Below are 20531 nucleotides of genomic sequence, written 5' to 3'. Positions count from 1 at the left end.
CATGCAAACTGTAAGGTCTTTGGGGCCAATGACTGCCGCTGAGCTCTGTGTTAATACAGCACCGAGCACAGGAGGGTCCCAATTTTTAGGTTCAGCAGCAGAACAACCCATAATTAATAAATGGCGGCTTGTCTGTTCTAAGCAGAAAAGCAGAGCAGCAATCTGTCAGGGTATAGAGGAGGAGGGTGTGACCTCTCCCATCAGGCCTATGTCCCTCGGGATTCTCCTGATCATCCTTATTTTCTTTGGAAAAGTTATGGTGCCGATCAGTTTTTTGTGCATTCAGTTTCACTCCAGCCCAGGAACAGATGGTGGCACAAAAGAGGAGTGACTTAAAATCACTTTGTCCTGTTCTCCCCCTCCACCTGCTCCTAATCACAAGCCATCCATACATTTAAATACCAAACAAGAGGAAGGAAAGAGCTTGTGTGCAACAGAAATACCAAACAATGTTTGCATTAGAAAAAAAACAACTTAGGCATGCCTTTCAGCCCCTAGCAGCAGTCCCCATGGAAAATAATGTTAAAATAAACAAAAAGCAACAATTCCTTTCTGACTGATGATTTTATAATATGGTCAGTGCCGCTAAATGCAACCAGCCATCCCTCCCACACTCCTGCTATCTACCCAGAACTGTCCCCCTGTTTTAAGGGTGTCTCTTCACCCGCTGACACGTGCACGTGAATTCTCTTTCTTAATGATCTTTAAGCATTATTAAGAACAAAATAAATCCTAATCATGATATAAGCCTATTAAAGGATGACAATGATACATCATTAATAATGATGCAGAATGGGCAGAAATGTGCAGTTAGCACTTCCACTTCTGCATGTAGAAAGAAGCAGATTGACGTATTTTTATTAAATGAGGATGATGAAGTATCCCCCAGTCTGTTAGTAACCAAAGAAGATGTTAAACAGTATTTATCAGGAAGTTATCTCAATCTGCATACCTAGACTACATGAAGCCAAAGTCCTAGAAGACCTGGCCAAGGTGCTCTCTGGCTTTGTAAGTGTTATATTTTAATAAAGCTTGAAAACAACTGTATTTCTGAAGACTGTTATATGATTTGTGTGTCTCCTTGCCTCAACTTGGTTCCATCTTGTACAGTTCTGCTGTGCACTCCTGGACAGGACTAGAAGTTGGCTGGAAGATCCTCATGTCACTACTGAAACACTACTGAAAAAAAAAATGGTGCCTGTGAGGTTGTCTCTAAAATACCAGAAGGATTATTCAGCAGGTACTAAAATCAGTTGTAGCCACAGAGGCTACATCTACACTGCGAGGGGTGGCTACAACCACCACGTGCCACATATTCACGTTAGGTCTGTGCTGGCTCAGGCAAGTGCCAGGATGAGCAGCCACATGGCAGCAATTTTCTGCAACCCTATGGAAAAAAATTGTTCATGGCAAATCAGATGGAGTTACCTGGAGCTACAGAGACTAACAGCTACTGCAGACTAGTCCTGGTTCTCAGGAGTTTGCAAGCTGCAGTGAAAAGCTGCAGAGCTGAGTCCTGTCCTGCTTAAGCAGGACTTTCTAGCAAGCTATACTTGCAAAGTTATACTAGTATTGATTATGCCCACCACCCTCCATCTGCCATTCAGACATCTTCACGTTTTTGGCTGGAATTTACAGGTTAAAAATTATCTCTGTATGTGTCATACGGGAAAGTACTTGCATACTACAGTGATGAGGTTTCCCTCTGTGGATGATGTTTGGGCAAGGTGTCTGCAGAGGACCAGGAAGGGGAAGTATTGTCCACCTTTTAGAGTTCATCTCAAGTCATCTGTTCAGGCACCATTGACACAGGGAGGCAAACCAGAGCCCATCCTACTTGTTACTCAGACAGACTCAAGCCAGCATCAAAAATGGGAAGCTCCATGTTTACTGGAAGCTGCTTTTGTCTCTGGGGAACTGCCCAGCCGAGGCCCAGTTCTTCCCACTGAGCCCAGAGAAAGCAAACTGGGAAGAACCAGCACTGATGTTCCCATTACACCTTCCGGACTGGGTCAGGCTGGAGGGATGTGGATGTGAATTGCTCTGCTGGAGCCAATGGATTACTCCTGATTCCCTCGAGGTCAGGATTTGACCATCCACGTGGGATGTGTTTATTTATAACTCTGAAGAAATCCTCTCCCACCCTCTGCAAAGCAAAGCACCTGTTTTTACTGAACAGGACAGCAGCCGGGCATGAAGGAGGCTGAATGCAGGCACAGCGTTGGTAGGGGGCTGAGCAGATACGCAGTGCCTCAGCTGTCCCCTGGCAAGGCCACTTGTGATCCCAGGCTCTGCTTCCCACGACGAGCAGGGCAAAGAGGAGTTGCAGCCTTCTTTGGACTTCCCTTCATGGAGAAAAGCCTGAAAAAATAGCTAAATGCAGGTGTCGTGGTTTAACCCTAGTCAGCAGCTAAGCACCCCACAGCCACTCGCTCACCCCTCCCCCCCCACGGTGGGATGGGGGAGAGAATCAGGAAAAAAAAAAAAGTAAAACCCGTGGGTTGGGATAAAGACAGTTTAATAGGACGGCAGAAGAAGAGAAAATAAAATAATAATAATAATAGAAAGTACAAAACAAGTGATGCACAATGCAACCGCTCACCACCTGCTGACCAATGCCCAGCCAGTTCCCGAGCAGCAATCACTGCTCCCTGGCCAACTCCCCCAGTTTCTATACTGAGCATGGCATCATATGGTGTGGAATAGCCCTTTGGGCAGCTTGGCTGTGCCCCCTCCCAGCTTCTTGTGCACCTGGCAGAGCAGGGGAAGCTGAAAAGTCCTTGACTAGTGTAAGCACTGCTTAGCAACAACTGGAACATCAGTGTGTTATCAACAGTATTCTCATACTAAATCCAAAACACAGCACTATATTAGCTACTAGGAAGAAAATTAACTCTATCCCAGCCGAAACCAGGACAGCAGGAAAGAAAGTGTTGGAGAGCAATCTTTGTTCAAAAGTTTCTATGCCATCTGTTGTTCCTGGTACTTATGCCAACACTCCTAAATGCATTTGGGGTTCTACCTTCCTCAGCCCCAGAAGAAATTAGGCTCTACCTGCCTTCAATGATCTCAGCCTCCTGCTACTGCCTGGCTTTTATGGAGCCCTAAGCTAGCCCAGATAGCCTGGGAAAAGATAGGATCCTTCCACTGACCAGTGAAATGAGATGCTGCTATGAATCATGCGAGTTGTGGGTGGGAAGGAAGACTGTCCCAAGCCTTCAGGTTTGTAAAGCCAGCTCTGCCGAGGGCACGTCCCTGTTTCCCACTCCTCTCCCAGAACTCTTTACAGGAGCTGGTAACTCCCACAGCCCCACCCTGGGGTCCTGGGTTCCTGCATCCTGTGATGGGAGTTGCATTCAGCCACCTGGCAATGGCTTTTTTTTTTTTTTTGGGGGGGGGAGGGGTTAGGGCAAGAGACTACTTCCCAGCTCAAACAGGACAGCAAAAAATGAGAAACTCCCCTTTTTCCACCCTGATCCTGCCTGCGGAGCCCAATAACCACCATTGCTCTAAGGAAGATCATTTACTTTAGCACCCAACCTTTAAACTGCCCCACACTTGCCATCCACATGCAATGCTCCTCAACCACGTCTCTCCTCTGTGCAGAGTTGATGCCTCAGATCCCTCTGGAGAGGCTTCACACAGGGTTGTTGGGATGCCTGAAACAAGAAACTGCCACGGTGTTGCATTTGTGCTATTCAGTGGAAAATTGCCTTCATCAGGGACACTTTGATTCCTAAGCTGGGATGTAAGGAGTTGTAAATCAGCATAGTCCCACTGCTTCTAGCAGACTTACAGGATTTGTGTCAGTACAGGAATTTGCCACTTCGTTACAAAGCTCCTTTAGCAACAACCGACCCTGAATGAGGCCCCGTGGCCAGCTAGGAGAGGTAGCAATTTTCTCTTCACCATGGTAAACAGCAAACTCACAGATATTATTTTAATCAGCTGTAGGTGCATAGGAAGGTTTTGTGCAGATAGGTGTGTGTTAACAAGGAGCCCACTCATATCACGCTGCTAAGTATTTTTGGGTGGCCGGTCAAGCATAGCTGCCTTTCAAACTGCCTCGGAAGGAGAAATATTAATAAACTCCCTGCAGCATGCAGATTTGATTGAATTTCTCATGGATCATAGCTCGCCGGCAGCAGGGTGGCATACCTGTCAAGCTAAGACATTGTTCCATAATTGTTCCTGATGCATTGTGTGCTAATTACCAATGCTGAAAATAATCTCCAAAGATTATGGCAGGCATCATAAATAACAAGCCAGCAGTTCAACACTGCATTATGACAAGGCCTCAATCGCTCTTATCTTTTACTGGAGTGGAGCCTATGCATTAGCTTTACTAATGAATCTTTTTCATTTGTACAAGTGATGTTTCCATTTGACAATGACATGAACATAAAGTGGAGGTTAATTTACTCTATTCCGAGAGGTTCATTATTTAACCTGACGTTGAGGACAAAACAATGTAGCCTAATAGACGGCAAATAGAAATTAGTTGTGATGAATTTTGCCATTTAACACTCTCGCGCTCAGAGGCAGCACGCACAGCAAGAGGATGAGTTTGTTTCACCGGCAAAACCACTTTATTTCCACCATTCTGGAAAAAAAAAAAAAAAAAGATTCCCAACTCCCAGAATCCCCTGTACCTTGTAAAACACGATGGATTTACACAGACATAAAAACTGCTGGTAACTAATGGCCCAACGTTGTCATTGTGTCAATTTTTATCAGATTAGTTGGCATTAACACTGTATCACCGATTGCCTTACAAGCCAAGCTGCTGTGAATTGAATTGGATTCAGGTAGCTATTAGAATTGCCAATTTAAACACTCGGGGCTTATCTCAGCTTTAAGCCATTGACAAAAAGGTTTGGTCACTTCCCCGACATTTTCTGACATGTGTGCTCTGGGCAAGCGATGCAGCATCCGGTCGCTGGCTGCACTCATCCCTCTAGGCCTTCAAAATGTATCTATTCAACATTAATTTAACATCATCCAATGTGGTTTGAATCAAGCAAATATTTTCCTTGTTTATTGCACGCGCTCATTGTGCTGTTTCAAGGAGGTTTATTAATAGTTTGCAATAAATTTGCTAAACAATTTGCAATAAATTATGCAGTCATATTTATAGCAGTGACACATTTTAGAGGACAAAAGTTGACCTTTCCCATGCCTCAAAGAGAGAAGGGGCAGGGTGTATCCATTACAACCCAGCCTTTCATAGGCTCATATCCTGGTTCCTTCAGCTCACAGAGAAGATAAAATGTATCTGCTCAAAAGCTAGTTTAATTTGTTTACAAACAATGGGACATATTCTCTGGGACCCTGTGAACGCTGCTGGGCTGGATTCCAGTGTGCCACAGGAACTGAAACCTGTAGGGTCTATTCAGAGGGGTTTGCAGGGCAATGAGCCCTTTGGATTTGGGGTTTTACTTGTTTTGTTTTGGGAGGGTTTTTTTGTTTGGGTTTTTTTTTTTCATTCATAGCTTGACAAAAAGCAACATCTTGAGAGGAAACACTCCAGTTTCAACAGTACTGCATTTTCCAACAATAACAAAAATGTTCCTTTAATTATTTCCCAATCGCATCTAATATTTAGTCAGTGAAAGATGTGGCGATGCGTCTGGGGGGTTTCTCCAGTTCTACCCCGACCTCATCTCACCACCTTGGCTCTCAGCTGTAAGCTGGCTCACCATCTTAGCCACCTACACCCCATCATTTACGGCCCACTAAAGAAAGGCCAGTTGCACTTACAGCGATGGATACTTGCAAGTAAAAACTGCAGCCTCTCACTGCTCTGGCACTGAGCCGGGATGGTGTCTCTGGAGGTGGCACATAACAAACCTTCACTCTGTCCTCAGCTCTGGGGTTTATATCCATCCTTCCTGGGGCCATCCGCCTCCACCCTCCCCATTCATGTCCAGCTGGGAATAGGGATTGGAAAGAAAAAATAAAATAATCCTCCATATTTTTCCAGACATTAGGGCTGCTCTGGCTAACTCTGTCCTGACAAAGAGCATCATGGGATCCTCAGCGACCACACGTGGTCAGGAAACAGTTTTCAGATTTCCGAGAGGCAGCTTCTCCTCTCGCACCGGGATAATTTTCTTGTGGGTGACTCTGAGCACGTGGGCTGCCTCCCTGCCACCTACCACCCTGAAAATGGAGAGCAGCCCATAAAAGGTGCTGGTGAGGTAATGGTCTCACGTCTTGGAGCGAGGGAGCACAGTGGTGAGAAAGAAAAAGCATCGTCCTAGGAACAAACTGGGCAGCAGTTTGACTATGCCTCTTTTTTACTGCGTATTATTACAGCATTACATTCATAGTCAAGGGTCAGCTGCCATTTCCTGGGGTTTATAACTTGCCTGTTTTAATTAACATCAGGCTGAAACTTGGTAGGGAGGTGGGGTCAGCCCAGATGTTAATGTTATTCCAAAAGTGCCTTATATCAGTGGTGTTATTTAAAATATATTAAAATGGGAACGTTTAGGGATGTGCTGATTCCAGGGTTGTATTTTAGACAAATAATAAAGACAGGGCTTTGTTTTGGAAGAAAGCAAATTGGCATATACCTTGTGCCTCTACGAGCAGGCTCACCCCCGAGAGATGGGAAGAATCAGTTCTCTGCTGTCCGCAGTGGGGTCCTCTGGACTAGTCACCCTGGCAGGAGGAACAAGCACCCCAGCTGCCCTGTCCAGGCTGGTCTGGGGTCTCAGCAGGGCTGATATTAGCTCAGATGCAGTGGTTTATGAACTCAGCTACACCCTTTCACTCAACAGGCGAAATGGTTTCTCGGTGTTATCCCACCCTAAGAGCCCTGCCCCACAGAAGCAGAGCCCTCATCGAGGCTTTCCACTGTCCCCTGCCCTCTATTACCCTGCATAATGAAGAACTGGCTGCTGTGAGTTAGCTAGGCAGACAGGCAATAATGCTTTAAAGAGGTGCCTTAAATACGCATTCTCCAATTTCCAGGATGGTTTTGCTGGTATTGGAAGGCTCTAGTGCAGTTACAGCTATAGCGAAGTGGTCACTTCCACTTCTGCAGTATTTGCTCACAGACACACAGCTATTCTTTGCAAGTTTGCAAAGTGTAGAAGTGATCTGAATTAAACACAAAAAGTTACTGTGCTTGTGGCATTGACATTATGAATGGAGGCACTAGATCTTGGCACCACCTTTTTAGAAACCCCTCATATAGTTAACAATTCAATTGGCTGCTGTCTAAAGAAGTTGCTATCTTCACTATTTTGGTAGTGGATGACTGTGTACAGTGTTGAAGTCCTTTTTGGTGAGTTAAAGACTGGAAGGGACTCTCTACCTTAACTCTGAATGCAAGCGCTGCTGGGCACATAGACTATTTCCTGTTGTTTTAACCCAGATTTCTGGGTTTCCCAAGTCCATGTTGCTTTCTGTAGCTTCACCTCAGTCAGGCTGACTTATAATCTCTCTGTTTCTCCATGCACTAGCCTGCAAACTCAAAAGCTCTTGTAGCTTTAGGAGCAATCTCAGCCTACTCACTAGAAAAGTCATCCCCAAAATCAGCACACCTGCTTAACCAGCCTCCATCACTGGATCATGTCTCACTTGCTCATCTAGTGAGTATCTAGCTTTGAGACGGGACCTGGTGCTCTCCTTGTGTTACAGGCAGGGAGCTGAAGTATCAAGCTAATAAGGGACTTGCCTAAGGTGATACTGGGAATCTGTGGCAGAAGTTGGAACTGAACACAAGTCTTACAAGTTCTTGGGCTCTGAACAATTGGCCATCTGTCCCCAAGATATGGCCTCTTCCGAAGGACTAATACAGATCTTCTGCTTTTGGCTCTAGAGGGGGCTTGGAGAAAGCAGCACACAAAATAGCCCTAACTTGCATGCTGCTTGTCACAACAAACAAGAAAGCGAATCAGATCCTTAGCCTTTGGGGCCTATTCCCAAAGGACATAAAAATGATAACCAAGAGTAGCAAATCTATTTCCAGTTGGCTTAAAATTATTCTACAAAGGGTCATCTCTCTGTTAGAAAAAAAAGTTAGAAATCCATACATCAAAGACAACTAAAAAGCGCTCATTAGTTGCCAGTTACATTATGCTTTGAGCTAAGGACTGGTCTGCCCTGTCCCCAGCCTCCTTCCTCTTCTGCATAAATTAATAGAGAAGTGTCATATCATCACTCTTGCTATGTTTGAATGCTCAGGACTGTACATTTAGGGACATAGCTGGTACAATAGCTTTTCCCTTCATGGTAAAGCTACCAAAAGTGCCCCAGGCAAAAAGTGACATTTCTCCAGTGCTAAGAGAGAAAAATGCTAACAAGCTAATTTTTCCTGTTTTGCTTTAATTTTGATTAGGGACTCACTGGCTACAAGTAAATATCTCAGTCTGATCGAGTTGAAAGTGTGCTGTTTGCTTTGTCTTCACTCATTAGTGAACAGCAGGAGCAAATATAGTGGGTAAGTTGATTACAGCTCTTGGCTCCTTTCACAGGCAAGCGGTGAATTCCTCAGGACCACATTCCACCTAGGTGTTATATCCCCTGGTGACCCATACAGCAGTCACATATCCCAAGATCATGGCTAGAGCATCTTACTGGGGTTTTTTTGGGGGGGTTGTTTTGCAGGGTTATTTTTCATGCAGAAATCTGATAACTTCACCAACTCTTTCCTGGATGCCTTTTATTGTGTTTACCTTCAGAAACAGCAACATTTAATCATGTGTTGAGAAGCTGCATGTTGCCTTGTAAACTCAGAAATTATTTTCAGGTGTATTCTGTGGGTATTTTTTCTCTCAGAAACTTAAGATGCCTCTGTAGCAAGTACCTAAGTATAAGTATTTATGGAGTCCTCCTCATTTTGTTTCTTGGAAACACAAAAGTCCCTTCTGCTCTTGCTAATGCAGAGCAAAGTGGGAATGAGCCAGTCGTGTTAAAAGGAATTGAATGGCTGTACCACAGCACATCAGAGATGCGGGCATGTTTACCAAAGAAGGAAGAGGGCATCACTCTGACTCTGGTCCTACTCCCAGTGCCTACCATCAGTGGACACTGCTGCATGCATCAGTGCTAGCAAGATATTTTCCTTTTGCCTTTAGTACGTTTTCCAAAGAGCCACAGTTCCCTTACAGAGGGAAGATGTAGAAGGGCAATAGATGTTTCTGTAAGCCAGGAGCAAAAAAGCTGGGAAACAAGAAGCATCAGTAGCATGGGTATCATATAACTGTCTAAAAAGGAATGAGAGCATGGTAGTTTACTGTTCACGGGGGTGAAAAAATTTCAAGTAGAAGGAAGAAATCTAAACACATGGAGACATCTGCTGTAAAGAGTCACTAGAGAAACAGCTTAGTATTAATGCAGGAGGCACATCAGCCCCCAGTGCCGCACACCATGAGGTGTGCGATAAACAGGAGGAGGTGAAACAGGAAACGATTGGGGGTCAGACCAAGTCATGCAAGAGCCTCTGGCTCTCTCCTGGGCCCACTTGTTTATGCCTAGTGACCAACACTCAATGCTTGGGAACAGTCATACTTCGTTTGACATCCTAGTCCTGTCTAGGCAAATATTGGCCTAGACAGGACTAGGCCATATCTCCCAACCAGGAGACCCACAGCACTTGCTCCAGAAGTAAGCAGCTCCCTTGGGATTGTCAAAGAGGACATGGGGCACTTTTACGGCTTTTCACTGCAGTTGCAGTCAGCTCTTGCCTGTTTGGGAGGATGGAGCAAGGAAATCCATCAGCAGATGGATGCACAAGGTAGAAGTTTCCCAAACTAAGAGACACCAAAGTCCCTGTGGCCATTCCTTACCTCAGGAACCATGGCATAACTCTGGAACACATGGGTGTTAGTGGAACCACACTGAGGTTATGGGTTATATTTTCCATCATCCCTTGGGCAAAGATTAACTAATTACCAGAGCAGTGTAAGCAGATGTAGGCTTGGATGGGCTTTTCCCCCAACATTGGCCCCCACAAAGCTGCGGCCTTAAATTGTCTTGCCAGTAAGATCTGTTTCATCATTTTCCTTTCTCAATTTCACTCTCAGAATCTGAGATGCATCACAACAGATCACAAACCTGCACCCCTTTAGAGGAGAAAACCATGGGTTTTGTGAGATCAAGAAAGCTTTGACTTTTTTGTTTAACGTCAGGGGTTATTTTCTAGCAGTCAAAAGTTATAAGCAGTTCCCAAGATCCGGGGATGCAGATTCAATAAAGGCAGACAAAAGATTTGAGGTTATGTTCTTCAGAGGGGAGCCTCTTTTGTTTGTTTGTTTTGTTTTACTCAAAAGGCATTTTTAATTTGTTCCTTGGCTAGCTGTTTCCAAATATATTTGTCTTTGCCATCTTACTCCTTTCCTGCCTCTCTCTGGTTCTGATTTTCACAGCCATTAGTAAATACATCACCAGTGGGATCTCTTCTCTAGGATTTATGTTTATAGTTAAAAATCAATTTCATCTCAGAAAAGAGGATAAATGGAAGAAGTGCAAGAGAAAAGGAGAAAAAGATTATAAAAAGAATAAGTAAGAAAGAGAAATGACACAGATGTTTGGATGAGACCAAACAGTCTCCCCAGTTTATGGGGAGAGCCCTGATGCCATACACTGGCTTTGAGTCAGTGTTCAAAAATATATTGTTCTCAATTTATTAACTGAAATATAGAGAAGATTAAAAAAGTAAGACCCATATTAGACTATTAAAACTATATTCTAGCATGACACAAAAATTGCATATGAATGAAATTGTTGATGTTTGCCAGAAGCAATGGTTGCTCACACAAACTGCTGGAAAGTCCTGTAACTGTCTGGTGAAATTCAACTCCGAGTTGCCAGAGCTCTGTATGGACAGACTGGCACATGTTTAAACTTGGCTTCTAGCAGATTAGTTTGCATTAGCATTTCCCAGGCACACACTAAACAGACACTAACTTATTTAGCTCAAGAACATTTAAATAGTTAAACAATTCAGGTAAACCAGCTGAGGTGCTGTGCCCCCTTGCAGATGCACCAGCTGGATCACCTGCGTGACTGCATCCTAGGGAAGCCATTTAAGTAACCTTTACTAAGTTAGCTCATTTAGGCAGAAACAGGTCTAAGGATCCCCCATACAAATAACTGAATACTGCTTAAGGAAGCAGACAGATCTGGAAGGGGGCAGCAACAGGAGATGGCAACATCCTCAGCCAGCAAAACTGCAGCCAAGAGAGACTGTGTGATAACAGCCTTCTGCCCTGGGGCAGGAAGGACTTGTCCTTGCCCAAACTCTTGATTTTCATCAATATAAGTGAACACTGAAAAACTGTAAGCTTTCCATCCAGTCATTCTCAATTTATTGCATCAGGAGGGAATAAACATCATACATTTTCTACATTAGATCCACCCTGAGCTGTGCAGGATTTATTTTATTTAGACCACACATTGTGTGGTGTATTTATAAAGCAGAGACCTCTGAAATACAGTTCTGCTTGGGGAGGTCTCAGCTGAGCCATATATTGAACAATCACACACTTTAGCAAGCTGGTGAATGTCAGTGAAATGCAGAAGTCACAGAAGAGGCTGGTCAATAAGATGGAAAATTGGTAGGAAAGCTGGGTGTGGGGCAGAGCAGGCAGGAGCCTGGAACCACTGTTAAACTCTGAGCTCTCCTGCAAATTGCAGGAGAGCCTTTTCCCGGCATCCTCCCTGCTCGCCATGAGTCACTACTGAGGCTCCACATTGAGTTATCGCCATTTAGAGTGGCATTTCCTTTCAGACTGCACAAAGCAAAGGAGCCATATTAGTAAATTTATTGAGTATTTCATTAGATCAATACGGAGTATGATTTAGGAGCCTCTGCCCAGGCTCTTTAAATCTATTTAATCAAACCAATTAATAAAAAAAATCTAGAAAGTTGAAACGTATCCTGTAAGGTGCATCATAAATATACTCCCTTACTTATGCTTTTGATCTCAGCCAGGTAATTAACGGCTTTGGTTAAGTTCAAGTCATTCCCTCATGCCTGCTCGTGGTCATAAAGCCCTAGGGCTATGCATAGCTCATGGATTTATTATGTTTTTTTCCAGTTGCAAAAGCTTCTCTAGCTCTGTTTCCATTTTTTTCCTTCCCTCCCTTAACTCCACCTATGCAGACTTCTGTGGCTCTCCATCCTAGCTACAACAGCAGCAGCTGTCATGCTTTGTGCGATAATGCAATGGAAAACAGGGCCCTTTTGTCTTCTAGCTTGTAGAATACCATAAATACAACAGAAACCTGGATATCCCAACTGTTTTGCCAGAGCCGTAACCTGACCATTGCACAGGCCAGACTAAAGCTCCTCAGTGGTGCATCAGCTACGCTTCAGGAGAGATGAGGCAAACCCAGTGGGACACTGACCTTCTACCTTCCTCATCCAAAAGTGAAGGGGTGGGAATGTATTACTCTGTGGAGTAAAGAAGCTCTTAATTCTTCAGCTAGAAAACTCTCAGCCATTTAGACAAGCATGGAGGAAGCTGGATGGAGGAAAAAAAAAATTGTGTCCATCACAGCAGGGATACGTAGTACACTGGAGAGAGAGGGAGAGCATGAACACATTTCTTCCCAGAGTCTTTAAAGTCAAGATAGCAGCTTTATCTTGCTTTACAATCAAGGAAATCCGGGCTCTGGGGGAGAGAGACAAGGGACAGATGAATGGGTTTCCTCTAAGCACATGTAATATATATCAGTATCTGAAGAACATTGGTCAATGCTTGGACAGTGCCCCAGAACAAAATAAATAATGAGGAGTGCTGGGCTCACCGGCTGCTTGGAGCAGGAGAGCTGAGCCTGAACATGCTGCAGACAAGGAGCTTCTCTCTCCCTTCTGCTCACAGTAAACACCTAGTTTCACCAGAACAGCTATGGGAGGTGAAAAAAAAAGACCAAAAACAACTGACTCACTTTTTTAACACAATTCCCTAGAGGAAAAACATATCTTTCCAAATGAGTGTCAGGTTAATTTTCCTTAGTTATATGACCATCACAGGAGCTATACTGAGGTGTTCCAGGTGATTAATAGGCCTATATAAAATGCCAAAGGTCCTTCTTATATTTGGGATCACATTTGTTTGGTAAAATAGTTTAAGACAAATATGGAGCACTGTGGGAGACCTGAGAGGTTGCATTTCTCACTGTGTGCTTTATGCCACCAGTCAATTCCCAAATAAAATCAGGAACTCATGGAGATACTAAGCGACTCCCATGAAGACCTTCTGATCTAGACAGAAGCCAGATACGGAATGGAGGAGATCTTCCCTGTGACAGACAGGACAGTGGTCTATGAGTTGCATTCAGGTTTCTCAATACCCAGTTCAGCCTTGTCAGAGCTTGCACCTTTCAGAAATACCCTGCCACCATCTGTGGGCAAGGATTACAATAAACCTTCCAGTTTTATCACAAGAACCCTGGAGGAGAACATCCCTTTTCCATACATCACACCTCAAAATGCTTGCTGCAACCTGAGACCTCTTGGGAAACGCTGGCAGCCACAAGAGCTGGGGTGGTTTCCCTCCTGCAAGAGGGGACAACAGTTGGTGTGACAGGAATAAAACCAGTATGCAACAGTGAGAGGTAGATGTCTACTGGTTCCCCAGCTCTACCAAAAGCTTCAGGATGAGTCAGTCTGACCTTTGACTGCATAAGTGGCAGTTCACAAATGGATCAAAGCCTTAACATAAACCTGAAAAACGGGCACAGACCACACTCTGGCTTTAGCTTTCAGTTGGGCTTTCCATTGCATGAGCAGCTGTGAGGCAATGAAAGGAGCAGAGGGGATCATCCCTTCCTGGACAGCATTTGCAAGCACAAAAACCCAATCGCAAATCCTTTGAAAACAGCAAGAATCCTTCCATCAGCTTCAGCCAACCTTGGATCCAGCCCAGGGCTCACAGCTGAATGACTCACTGGTGAGGTGTTTTCTCCACAGCAAAGACAGAAAGAAGATACTGCTCTCAGAGCAGGTTGGGGTGCATGCTGTTGAGACACTTCTGTATTTTCTTCAAGAGGCAATGGGCCAGGCAGATTCTATTTACTCTAATATCAACTTAGAACTCATGGGGATCAGAGCAAAAGCATTATCAACTGCATCTTATTGTCAGAAGGTTTCTAAACTTGTCAGACCCCAGAATGGGGCTCTTCCCCACTAACCCCCTCTCCCTTCCCAGGGTCTGGGGTGACCATGTTCATGGGGCTTTTGACAACTTGCCACCACTGTGGTCCCACTCTCACCCAAACCATGTTCAGCTACTGGGGGATGGAGGGGGGTGGTAAAGGGACTTCTGAAAGCAGGAAAACAAATCCATAGCTAGTAAATTATATATAGCTCTTATCCCACAATTAGTTTGTAATTCTGAAGGACTGCAGACAGTCAGACTCCTGTGTAATAATCCCCGAGATCAGATTCACATTGAATTGAAGGACTTTGAAGAAAGATACGCAACAAAAATTAGGCCAGGATGTATACCAGTTTACACTAGTAAAAGGTCTGTTCCTACGAGGGTTTTTAGCAAAAATGTGAGGCCCTTTCTTCAGTTAGTTTTTTATTTGCACAAGTTCTTTTCCTCTTTGAATGTTTTCTCTATCTCAAACCCAGATTCTTCTTTATCACTACTTCAGTGTTGGTCATAATAGGGTTACTCCTGCTTTACACCATTGTAAGACACTGTCAGAAAACAGACATCACTGTGGGTGAAAAGATACATATTTCCAGTTTGGATAATTAGAAATAGACATTGAAAACAATGTGTATTTCATATATCACATTATATATATAACATTGCAAAATGGGTGGTACTTGAATTTATCCATTCATTATAAATATTGATTACTTGCATAGTAAGTGATAAATCAAAATGCAGTAATCACTAAATCAAAGATTTATACAAGTAAAGAGCAACAAAGCAATTAATCAATTCTCTGTAAGGCCAATGATTAATTAGGTTCCAGACTGAAAGTATAGAGGCTGGTTTACAATTAAGACTATTACAAATAGTCTTTATATTTTTTTTCCCTAAACATCCTGTTCTTGAAAAGGAGATAAGTTGACCCCAAACAAACAATGCTCTGAGAAGGATCAGATGATACAGTTGTGTGTTTACATTCAAGGCTCTCAGGTCCTAGAAGCACAGATCACAGGAGACAGAAGCAGCAGCATGTTGCTAAAAGTCTCAGTCAGACCCTTCACTCTGCCTGGTCTTGCTCTGTTCCACAGCTCGGAATAGACACTCGCCCCAATGTATGGGATGTGGGAGCTAAAGCCATCAGAGACACCCTCTTGGAACAGCATGGATCCTGGTGGCTCTGTCTAACCAGTGCTTGTTAAAGAACTACCAGGAGCTGACATGGATCCAGGTTACTTCTGACACCCCTGATACGGCAGAGTTTGCAAGTGCCACCAGCCCTTGTGGCGAGCAGCCCCAGCCCCCTCAGACAGAGGGGCTCTGGTTACCTTCCTGATATACACTGGCATCGCACAGGCAGAGGGTAAAGCTGGAAGCATCACAAAGTGCCACAGTCCTTCCTGTTGCAGAGGAAAATGTGTCCTGCTGAGCCCTGGGGAGTACCAGCTGCAGCATCCCAGCAGTGGGTCCTGCCTGGTCCTGTCTGCAGTTACTGGTGACTGGGACTAGGACAGCATCCAGGGCAAACCACAGGCTGGTCTACGCAGCCGTTACACAAAGTCACAGTGAGCAGATACCAACAGGGTTATCATCACTCCCCCATCCAGATCATAGGGGAAACTTCTGGCGTGTCCTGCCTCCATGCTTCGACATGACCCATGCAGGATTCAGTTTTGAGTCAGCAGCACTGCTCCCATCTGTTGAATTGGAAGCTCTGGGACTGACATGGGATCAGCCATGTAGCTCAGCAGAGCTGGCACAAGACAAACATTTGTTCCCAAATTCTCCTACCAGCAAGAGCTGCTCCTCCTTATGCCAGCCAGCTCTTTGGCATGAGTTGTTTCCTGCTTTTATTCATTGTAATTCCATAGCCAGACCAGTTCTTGGGTCTAGGAAGAGAGCAGTATTAGCACAATGTGATGGCTATTTCATCCCCCTCCCTTCTTCCAGAGAGCTGAAGAACAGGCATGAGAGCAGCTAAAAGCTGGAGAAGAACAACAGGACATGCTAGTCTGGCTCAAGGTGCACCCTTAGTTCAGAAGGATGAAGGCCCAGTTCATGCAAAATGCTCTTTTTGGCTTGCTGCAGCATCACTACAACATAAATTTAGTGGCTGCTGGCAGTGACCATTCTACATCTGCATGACAGATGTATCAAGCTGTATCTGTGCCACTGCTCATACACAGGTGAGCAAGAATCAGACCTGAAAGGGAAGCTATCAAGGAAGGAAAAGTGCCTCGTACCAGAGAAACAGGCTTTCTTTCTTGTCTCTGTTTTTTCATCACAGCATTTTTTAGGGTGCTGACTACCTCCCTTTCCCTGGGAGAGGAGATGATAGAGATGCGGATACATAGATGTCTCCAAGCCCTGTGCACTGGCTGAGAGGCACTAGCTGGAGCCTCCTTCACCCTGGCACTGCAAATTACTCTAGATAAGTCTTTTTGTACTATGTGCATATTGAAAATGCAGAGGTCATGAGTCTGCAACCCCACCTGTGCACCTTTCTGAGGCTCTCCACAGATCCAGCTAAGCCAGGTGAGAGCTCTGGGTCTGTGTGCAGAGGTAGTGACAAGTTCCCAGGTAATTAGTTTACTCATCAAAAAATGCAGTTAAGGGTTACCTCACAGGTTAACAGCTCCAGATAAAAAAAAAAATTATCCAATATTTTTTAGGAAAAAGTCCAATCATTTTGTTTGACATCTTGAAAATGAAATGTTACAGCTCCATATTTCAACAGGAAGGTTTTGAGACCAAATTTGCTCAAACTCAGGCTTTTTATATATAGATGTATACATTTTTTTCAAACAGAACAAAACAATATGTTTTGCATAATTCAAAGTGATAGTTTTCAGAAGAGATGACAGTGGTGAGAGCTATTTCAGAAGAAAACTTGCTTTGTGTTCTCTTAAAATGGTGAGCAAGCTGAAAAATTAATTATTCACACAACTCTAAAGCACAAACTGCACAGTGCAGTTTGGGGACAGGCAGAGGTACGTTAGAAATCTCTCCTAGTCAGCAACTGATTTTTGATCCTGCCTTACCTCTGCATATAATAACCGGACAAGACGTGAGAGGATCATGTGGCTAATGGCAGGTGCTTTGCACAGAGGTAGCAGTGAAGCAGCCTTTCTGCATAGCATTGCCTGCAAATGCTCTTTTTGACCTCATTTTGCCTTGACGCCTGCATTACTCACTCTGACTTTGGCTTCCTACCTTGCTCTCAAGCCTCTTGTCTCTACTTATTTGTGTTAAGCATAGGACACATGGACAAAATAACCAGAGCAATGCCAAAGCTGTAACCCAACCCTGTGTGTTCTGAAAGCAGCAGAGAAAAAGAACACTTTTTTTGGTGGGGAGAGAGGGAGAGGAAAGGGGGAGCTGGGATAAGGAATCAGCTAATTAGCCTCATCTACATTTCAGCTACATGGTTCACGGCTACTAAATCATTCCTGACATATTTAGGTTGCCATTTATTACCAAAATTATTCAATGTGAATTTTGCCATTTAGGACGTGTTAAGAAAAATACTTATGCCTTCAGAGTGACTCCAGCTCTGATCCCTTCTGACATAACGGCACCAGTGGGCCACGGTTTAAGTGCACGCGTGCCTGTCCGCAGTAGCAACCCAGGCACACAGCTGGATGCACAGCTGTAATGAACAGGACTGCAGGGCTGGGTTCAGATCTAGAAACTGGGGTGCTCAGAAGTGACCTCTTAGTCAAAAAGCCCCACATCTCCACCATCCCCCACAAAGCTACAAATTAATATCTCCTGCTACGATAATCTCAGCACTCACTTCAGTGTTCCTGAGATATATTGACAATTTTGCATGCATAAAAACTTAACTTAAAACTTACAGTCTTGAGGCCGTATAATCACAGTGGAGACATAGTCTTATGCCAAAGGATACACATAAATATGCATACACACACATGCTTCACATGACTATTAAACTGCCTTACACTTTTAGTTAACTCTTCATTGTTCATTGATTGGCTGGCCACATCATTTTGAGCCACAGCTCTGCCCCTCCCAAAAAAACCCACTAACTCAGACTCTTACCATGTCCCTGGGCAAGGGACTTATGGGGCCACACAGCAGACAAGACCTCCTGAACAGTAGGTAGATTTGGGAAGGTGAGCGCATAAGTTACCTCCCTGCAGCCTGTCACCCTCCTGAGCCTCTAGCTCTGCTGGGCTCCTCTCCTAGCTCTGCTTCACTCTTGCTCTGCATTCTGAATCCCAGCCCTATTAAAGCCTTCTATCCTTTCAGGTGAAACCACTACCCTGGCCTATCACACCCCACCCTCCACCCCAAGCCTTAACACTTGTGGATACCAATGTCACAAGTGCAGGGAGACTTCAGCTGGTTTATATGAGCCAGCCTTGGAAACAGCACAGCTATACACTGTATTTGCATTAGGTTGTATCTCTGCTCAGATCATCACTAGCCTGACAATTGTGCCTCTGATCACCAGTACCACCAGCTTCTCTCTTTTCTGCTGTAATCTTATTGTTCTTCTAATGCAGAAATGAGATTTATCACACTGTGTGTAACTGCGTGTGTTTACGTCTGTAGGTCCCCATTTAATAACTTTAAGATGCAATGGCTAATTTCAAACAAAATTTGACAGAGCAACTGAGGTCTCAGAGATATGAAGTTCATGCAGGTTTTATGAAAATAGGTTCCTGGATAGAGGAAACTGCTCTTATTAATGTCTCCCACAGAGAAAATGCTAATAAACTCACCCTTTATTAGACATTAGAGAGTCAATGTAGAAAAGAAATACTGGAATCGCAACTCATCAGTCCTGCTGTTCGTGGAAAAAATTGTATAATCTGGATTTAGTTTGCTCTGGGCCACTGCAGCCAAAGATAACTCTAAAAAATTAAGAGTTGCATGTACATTCTCTTATAACTTAGTAAACAAAGCCCACCCTACATGTGAGGTGAAATTTCCCACATTAGTGACAGGCTGAAGATTAATTTTAATTATATATTTTTAGCTGGCCAGTTCCTTTGCCATTGAAAATCAGCATGAGTCCACAAGACTCACGCAAAAAAAGCAAAGCTGATTTTCACCACTTAACTCCTTATTATTGTTGGTAATATATTCATTCCTGCATCTCTGAGTTCAAAGAGGAAAACAAAAATAGCCTTTTTCATTTAAAAAAGTCAAAGTGGGAGGGGTTTGTTGGCAAGATGTTTCCAGTGAATGGGTCTTGATTTTGCAACTGGCTTCCAACTAAGGCTATCTGTTGAGCTGTTTTCCCAGGCATTTGAAACAGATGAGACGTAACAGCCTTTTTCCCTTAGCCAAGGCCAGTTTCCTATCAGAGGTGCAAATTCAGATTTATCTACTACAAGAAGCTTAATAAAAAACACCCTTTTTCCCCTCCCCCAGTCATTGGTTATCATAAACAAATCCCTCAGCAGAAGCTAAAAAGAAGATACTTTGAGGTTAAAAGCAGCCTTTAAAAGAAAATGATGTTGTACATCATCCCAAAATTTAATATGACTTTATGCACAATAGTAATGTGCCTGGTAATGCAAAGATTTTTCTAAAGTAGCTTAATAACAATCCAATATTCTCTTCCTTAAAAAATGAAAATGTATGTCAAAAAGGGATCTAATGTAGCTGCATCTTGTATCCATTGATGGAGAGAGCTGATTTACATAGATAGCATTTAACATACTATCATCATTATCCTATCAGTCTTCTGTCTAATCTGGAAGCCTTGAGACAGAGTTCTCAATGTTCTCTGAAGTAAAAAAAATACCAACCAAAATGATGGTAAAGGGGGAGAAAAAAATCAGCGAGGGACAGATGAATATCAAATCAGATGAGATAAAAATGGGATTTTTTTTTTTAGCCAGCATCGTATGAGCTTAAAATGCTGAAAAGTGGATAAAACAAATAATGTTTAAGACTGTAGCATACGGTACCACAATGATGAGGAATAAAAGAGAGAATTATGTTAATGGTTGGGTCTGCATGTGCTTGTGGAGACTGCTCATAGATTGCTTGTGATGGCTTGAAGGATACAGATAGATAGTGTGAATCTCTGAAATCCAGACGGCATATAATATTAATTTCCTTTCCTCCTTATCCCCTTTTGCATGAACTTAATGCTTGTGGAGGATGTAAGCAACAGAAGGAGGCCTTCCGCTGTGAGCGGGATGGGGTCATATGAAAACCTAGACAGGGTGAGACTGTCCCCACTGAAGTCGGTGAGGTTTTGTGCTTCTCTCTTTTTGGACCAAGCTTTCATTAAATTGCTCATCTTCAGCGCAAGTGCGTGGTTATGGCAACATCTCCTACCCCTTGCTCTCCTCTCCCACGTTCATCGCCTTTCTTTAAACTCAGCAAACCCACCAGCGCCTGCACCTTTCCCAGCCCTGGTGTCTC

Source organism: Ciconia boyciana, chromosome 9 (genome assembly GCF_034638445.1).
Source record: "Ciconia boyciana chromosome 9, ASM3463844v1, whole genome shotgun sequence".
Taxonomy (NCBI): domain Eukaryota; kingdom Metazoa; phylum Chordata; class Aves; order Ciconiiformes; family Ciconiidae; genus Ciconia; species Ciconia boyciana.
This window is presented reverse-complemented; position numbering follows the sequence as displayed.